Source organism: Sturnus vulgaris, chromosome 10 (assembly GCF_052056855.1).
Source record: "Sturnus vulgaris isolate bStuVul1 chromosome 10, bStuVul1.hap1, whole genome shotgun sequence".
Lineage (NCBI taxonomy): Eukaryota > Metazoa > Chordata > Aves > Passeriformes > Sturnidae > Sturnus > Sturnus vulgaris.
In genome coordinates this window covers 1,589,415-1,596,653 of record NC_142252.1, presented here as the reverse complement: position 1 = coordinate 1,596,653, position 7,239 = coordinate 1,589,415, and positions in this window count along the sequence as shown.

Sequence of the window (7,239 nt, the reverse complement as noted above, 5' to 3'; positions counted from 1 at the left end):
CATAAACAGGAACAAAACAGAGCAGAGGCTCATTATCAGCACTGCTCTGTCAGATCCCTGCTGGTGTATTTTGAGGGGTAGAAAGCTGCTTTGGTCGCAGGGAGGCTGGGATGGCTGCCCCAGCAGGAGGCAGGGTCTGTGCCATGGGGCTGGGGCAGGAGCCCTCAGCTGCCCACCACTGTCCTCTCCCAGCAGGATCAAGCCCAGTTCCATGGGAACCCTCGCCCCCCTGCTTGTCCCTTCCTGAGACTGCTCTTCCCGTGCAGAGCTGAGGCTGCTCCTCTGGGATGTGTCCCGAGCACTGTGCTCCAGTTCACTGTCCCCCCGGGATGCCACATCATTCCTTGTCTTCCCTCAGGCCCTGGATACCGCATGTCCCAGAAACAACACACATTCCCCACTTTGCTAAAAATGGCCCAAACTGTTGATGCTGTCTGGCAGGCAGCCTGGCAGGCTGCTCCCTGCTATTTTGGTGCTGTCTGCAGAGACCATGGCCTCTATGCCAGGGTCCACAGTCTCCATGCCAAGGGCGCTGCTGGCTCTGGCCCAGGACACCGCGGGCAGCTCGGACCAAGTCAGCTCCAGCCAAGTCCACTCCTGTGGCCAGCCAGACCCTGTGCCCTTCCTGCCACTCCTCATGGCCACCTGCATTGGCTGCACCACAGCAGCGAGTGCTGAAGAGGCAGCTCTGAAGAAAAAGCAGTCAAATGGCCTGTGCTGCCATCTCCCCAGACTGCAATTCCCCGTGATCCTGGTGCGCCCAAACCCTTCCCTGCACAGCCTTGTACTTCCCTCTAGTGGCTAATTATTAATGAGAGCTCTCCCTGTGCCAGGCTGGAGGGTGTCAGCCTGGTCCTGCGTGTCCTCAGGGCCTGCTCAGCCCTTTCCCCATGGACCTGGCTCCTGGTGGGTGGACCATGTGCCATTCGTGTCCCCAGCAGTGCCAGCAGGGAGGCACAAGGGCCGTCAGCACGACATGTGGCACAGCCTTTCCATTCCTGTTACAAACTCCTGGGTTTGTTCCCATGAATTACAAACTCATGGGCCCGGATGTTCCTCCTGGATTTCCCTCCATGAGCGTGGGTGGTGGCACAGGTCCAGGGACAGGCAGGTCTGGCAGCAGTGCCCAAGGCCACTGCTTGTGTGTGCAGCGTGGGCCAGTGGCACTCTGTGGCCATGGGAAAGCCCAGCTGGGCTGTGCAGGGTGGCTGCTCGCCCAGGGCCATGGCAGTGTGCTGAGGGCTGGGGAAGCCTCTGGCACACACCATTGCGGGGATTCTGAGCCACCACTTGGGTCCGGGGGGAAGGGAACACGCCCCACTTGGTGGGCTGGGGGCACCCTGGCTGCAAGACATGGGACCCACTGCCACCCTCTGCCTTTGCTCCATCCAGCCTCCTGCTCAGCGCCGGGGTTCCCGATTTCTCAGCCCATTTCACACGGACAAACGGGCTCTTTTCTTCCCTGTGACGGGCGGATTGGACACAACAGCTCCTTGCCTGGCTTGAGCAACAGCGTGTTTCTCTTCTTGGTGATTGCAAATAAACTTCCCTGGCCTCGGGGGATCCCTGCTTGGCTCCTAAGGAGGCGAGGGATCTTGGCACAGCAGGATTTCTCATGCGGAAAGGGACATTGAGACACATTTGTCCAGGAACCAGAGCCCTGTAAATACTGCTCAGAGCTCCTTTATTAATGTCCCAGCCGTTCCCAGGGTGCTCCTTTCTGCACTGTGAGTTCAGGGTGCTGCTTTGGCCTCCCAGGCTGGCCAGGGGAAGGAGGGGGTTCTGCATGACAGCATCCATCTCCCCTCTGCTCCCAGGCCAGCCGAGCCAGGTACTGGCTGCTCTCAGCACACCCCGGTCTCCTTTGGGGGCTCCCTCTGGGCTGGCAAGAAGCTGGGCAGGGACCAGAATAACTCAGTGGCGTGCGGGTCACTGCCCTATCGGTGACATCCCCTGCCCGAACAGCCTCCCCGGCTTTCACTCCCTGCAGGGATTGCAGGGAGGCACCTGAGAGAGCGCCTCTGTCTGCCTGAGCTGTTAATGAGCTACTTAATGAGATTGCCACTGGCCCGCGGGGATGGAGAGGCGCTCACAGCGCAGCCCCCCGTGCGTTCAGCGGCACGGCAGCTTTACAGCGGACAGGAATGATTTATTGGGAGAGCGTTTCTGAGTCATCCAGGCAAGGAAAAGCGCATTTCCTTCGCGCAGAGGATTATCCCAGCTCCGCCGCTTGGACAATAGATGGAGCTCACCGCTCACCGCCCGGCTCCGCACGCCTGGCCGAGCTGCGGGACCGGGGACACCCCCAAAGAGCCCCCGAGCTCGGGGACAGCCCCAGCACCCTCCGGGGACAGCCAGCCCTTTCTCTCTGCCGGTGGGTGGGCAGTAGGGGGTGAGGGAGACGTGACCCCAGCCAGCTGGAAACAAAATGGAAGGGGAAAATTGGGGTTTGACTGGGAATTTGTAACATTTGTGCGATGTGGTGGAGGTAATGCCTGCACCAATTCCATGGTCTTCCCAGTCTACATCACACTTCTGTCGTCTTTAAAGAGGTGTCTGCCCCCAGTCCCCTATTTTTCTTCGGTTGCTGAGGGACAGAAATGGCATCATGTCTCCTTGTCACCAGTTCCCATCACTGGACATGTCTGTTATTTCAGACTCCATAGCTGCTGTCGCGATTTGGGGTAACAGTGTTGCTGGGGTGTCCGGCAGAACTGCACAAACCACAAGAGTGCACTTGCTCTGGGTCTGATGGCACAGGGAGCAGCATATGGATCCCCAAAACCCCAAGTGGTTTGGCAGAACCTGAGGAGGGGTTGGTGGTTCCATGCTGGGGCCCAGTGCAGGCAGCAAGGAGCCATGGCATGCTGGAGCTCATGTTACTGGGGTTTCAGGGTACCCCCAGCCCTCCACACAACAGCCAGCTGGGATTTAGGACTCCTCACAAGGGGATTTTCCTTCCCCCTCTCTGTTCCTTTCCCCCATACGTGGCACAGGGAGGGCACAGGGAGCAGGCAGGGAGCACAGGCAGGGACAGACAAGGGACAGGGAGTAAGCAGGGACAGGGAGCAGGCAGGGGACAGGGAGCACGCAGGGCTCCTCATGGCTCCACAAACCACAGCCCTCTGTGTCTGCTGTGTTTGGAAGCCCTGCCTGGTGTCAGCCCTGTGCCATCCATGTCTGTGGTCACCCCAGAACCGGGGTGAAAGTCAGGAGCCCGTGGGGAGATGACTCCTTCCCATCACACTTTGCTCTGCATTATGCAAGTTCAGCAGGACAGTTTTTGGCCATAATGGTTTTTCCATTCACTGAGGTATTGATCCGGAGCCACCAGCCCAGTAACCTCTGCTGTGCATTAGCTGCCTCCCTGCCTTTTGCAGATGATGGATGTGGGATGTGGCATAGGGTGGCTTTGGCCTCTGGAGGCTGGGGCTCTTCTCCCAGTGCTGGGCTCTCCTGGACTGCCATCCAGCTGCCAATGAGACTGAGTCTCTGTGTTCTCAGATCAGTCCTTGCCTGCCTTCCAAAGGGTCTGTGCTCAAATTCAGCGAACTTTGAAAACACCAGTGAGGTGCTAAGGGATAACAGTTTGCTTGTTTCTCTCATCTACACGATCTATTCACTTAGAAATGAGGATGTGATTAATTGAAGGCAGTAGGAATCTTACATTGAATATCATTGCTTAATCTGAGTGATGCATGTTTCACAAAAATACTATAAATCTATTTAAAAATTATTACCCTGTGTTTTTTACTTCGGGCATAAATCATCCCAAAGTAAAGTGCTTTTTGGGAAGTCACAGAGAACAACACATCTATGACACTTTTGATAGGGCATTTCTTTGTGCTTTGCAGGAGGTGTTTGTGTTTACTGTAGGACTAATAATGGTTTATAGTATCTTCAATTATTCATTTTTATAAGCGCTTGTTCTCCTGACTTGAGCAATCAAAACCACACTGTCACTGGTTTTAGCAGTAAATTGTGGGGATTTTTCTGCAATCAAAAGACTTTGCTTCCACTTTGCCTCTCTTCCACATGAAAAGCAATGGTGGTTCACTCAGCCATCCCATTTTTTATGTTTCTGGCTTTGGAAGACACCTTTCTTTGGAAAGACAGTCTGGCAGCTCGGGTGGCAGCCAGCTGACCCAGCAGCCCTTGTGGCTGCAGCACCTCACCTTGTGGCTGTCAGGAGTGTATGTTCGAGCTGGACAAGCAGATGTGGCAGCTGGGAGCAGACTGGGGGCCTCAACACCCTGTCCCAGCAGATGTGGGGAACTGAAGGCACTCTGGAGGACTGATAGGACATATTCAGGCTGTGGTCAGCAGCTAGTGAGAGCTTGTTCCTTCATGCTTGCTGCCTGGCCTGGGCAGAGCTATGACCTGATGTTTTAAAAATCCTTTACAAAAGCACACACAGAACTTGTGCTGGTCTGTGCCAGTACCCCTGAGCTGGAGCTGGATGCCAGGGACCCTTTGCTTAGGGCACATGGCAGCTCTGAGACCCTTTTTGCTGCCCACCTGGGCTGGAGACAGCTTCCATGCTCACATGGCAGTCCTGGGGGACCTGGACACTGAACCAGATGTCCTGAGCTCTCCTGCCATTGCACCCAGCCTCCTGCTCCTGCCATGCCCTAGCTGTCCCTCCTGGCAGGATGGGTGCCCTGACTGTGAGCCTCGGGCTGCCCTGGTGTGCTGGGCTCAGATCCTGCCATCTTGGCATCACTGGAGTCTCTTCCTGCAAAAGCTGTAGAGCTAGACAGGCAGGTGGGAGTGAAAGTACTCCTATATAAAACACATTTTCTGGTGCTCCTTTATAGGTTTTTAATGTGATTCGTATGTCCCTGCCTGGCCCATCGCCCACAGCCAGGCACTCCCCTTCCTCCAGCTCCTCAGTGCAGTGTTTTCTGTGGATTGGGTTCAACTGGATAATTTCATCTCCTTTGTATTTGTAATCCCTAGGAGGGTGGTGTCTTTAACAAAGACTATTCCTTCTCATTGCTTTGGCAAAGCAAGCAGCAGCTCCCTGCTGTGTCTCTGCTCAGATGACACAGAGGTTCTCTGAATAGCAAAGAAAGAAAACAAAAAGAAACAGCTTAGATGCTTTCTTTTTCCGGGCAGCCACACATATCCACCTCATGATCCACGTATCCACCTCATGGAAAATTCCCCCCAGTACTTGAGGTTTTTTCCTTTTCATGTGCCTGCATCCACAAGGCTCTGCCTGTGAAGCACACTGCTGGCTCATAGATGGAGATTAAGACATCAGAGAGAGAGTCTGACAGGAGGAGAGAAGCAAGAGAGGGCCTTTTCCCCCCACAGCCAAAGAGGAAAGAGTAAGGAAATTCAGAGAATCCAAATGAGATATGATATAGGTATTCTTCATGAGAAACACCCCAGGGCCTGCAGTCTGGGACTGCAGTGGGTAAGTGGTTCAGCTAAAAAGTAATTTAATTCCTATAATGGCACAAGCCATTCCTGTGCTTGATCGAGGCTGCAGACTGGAGGCATAAATGGCAATGCCTCATTTTCCCCCAGCAGGGCAGGGCAGGGCATGGGTGCCCACTGACCCCAGGCCCTTTTCATCACACTGGCTCTCCCGGCAGGGAAACCCTCGGGCGAACTTCCCACCAGTGCCTTTGGAGGGGACTGCTGGTGGCATGTGGGCACAGAGAGCTCACCTGTCCCGTGTGGCTGTGCAGCTCTGATGTGCCTCCCCAAAATGCAGGTGTCCCTGTGCCAGTGCCATCGCTGTCCCTGCTGCGTTTCTGGGCGCATGTGCAGCTGCACGGGGCAAAATCCAGCCCCTGAACCACACTGCTTGTTTGTTTGTTGTCTCTTGGCTTGCTCTCTGCAAATATTTGTATGCAGCTGAACCAGAAGTAATTGCTCACAGCTCTGCCATGGGGGCTTGTGATGAGCCTGCGAGCAGCAGTGTGTGTGCTGCAGATAATCTGGGTGCTTTTGTGCTCAGTGGCTCTGGCAACTCTCACTGCATCTCTTTTGTTTCTGGGTTCTGTTTGTCTCCCACTCTCCCCTCAGTGCATGGTGCCTTTCCTAAAACTTCTGAAAATAATTGACTTCATGTCTTGATGGTTCTTTGTATTTGTTTCAGGAAAGTGGGAAAGCAGCATCTCTGCGTGTGTCCCCCGGTGACTGCTGCTCACACAGCGTGTGTCTTTATGGTTCAATTAAAAACCTTATGACATTTCCCCAGCAGGCCCTGCCACCATCCTGGCAAAGCATTTGCTACCTTGACAGAATTTTCCTTTTTGTCAGTGTAAGGTATTATACCAGCCCTTCCCTCTGTTCTGGATAGCACTGCAATGACTCCCAAGTGCAGTGTTTCTGAGCCTCCGAAACAGAGATAAAATGTAGCCCCAAGGACGTTGCTCAAGCATTTCTCCAAGACTGAGATTACTTGATTTTTGAAGAGGAATAAATACAATTAAATTAACAACAAAGTTCTCTTCTCCCAACAGACTTCCCCTGCCTCACCTGGGACATAGAGTTCTCCTTGGCCACACAGGTCCAAAGCTTTGGCTCTTCTGCTTCCCAGAGCAGCTTTGTCACCTGCAGGAAGGTTTCATACATGTTTATCAAAGAGGAGCACTGGCCATGTTACATTGCCCAGAAGAAAGATTCTTCTGTTCCTGTCCTGATAACCTTACCCAGCTTCTCTCCATCACTTTGTTACTCTTGTTTCTGACACTATTTGGCCAGTGTTTGCTTTTTCCTCACCTTCTGCACATTCAGTTTGTTATTCAGTCCTGAGCATGCCATGAACCTGGCAGCACTGGAATCATATTTTCCACTGCTAGTGTCAGAAGGCAGCATAAAGCAACCTGTGTGGCCAATGACAGGGCTATGGTGGAGACCTTATGCATGATGAGATTTACTGGAGGTGGGTAAGGAAGCACTGATGACAAGAGGTAGGAAAGGAGAGCTGCAGCTCCTCTCCACCAACATTGCTGAGGCTGCTGCAGGGAGGCCCAGCCTCAGGTACAGAAAGCTGAGAGAAAACTGAGAGAAAGCTCAGTGCTGCTGTTCCTGTCTGCAGCAGGCAGTGAAACCCGGTGTTTCAGAGCCTGTCACAGCCCCGGGGAGTCAGCAGCAGCACAGAAACCTCTGCTGTGGCTTGCTCTCAGTACTGCTCAGCTCCATCCTCCCTGGCTGGCTGTCAGCTCCTCTGCAGCATCTCTTGCTCCTGAGTTGGGAACGTGCTTCCCCCAGAGTCTCCCC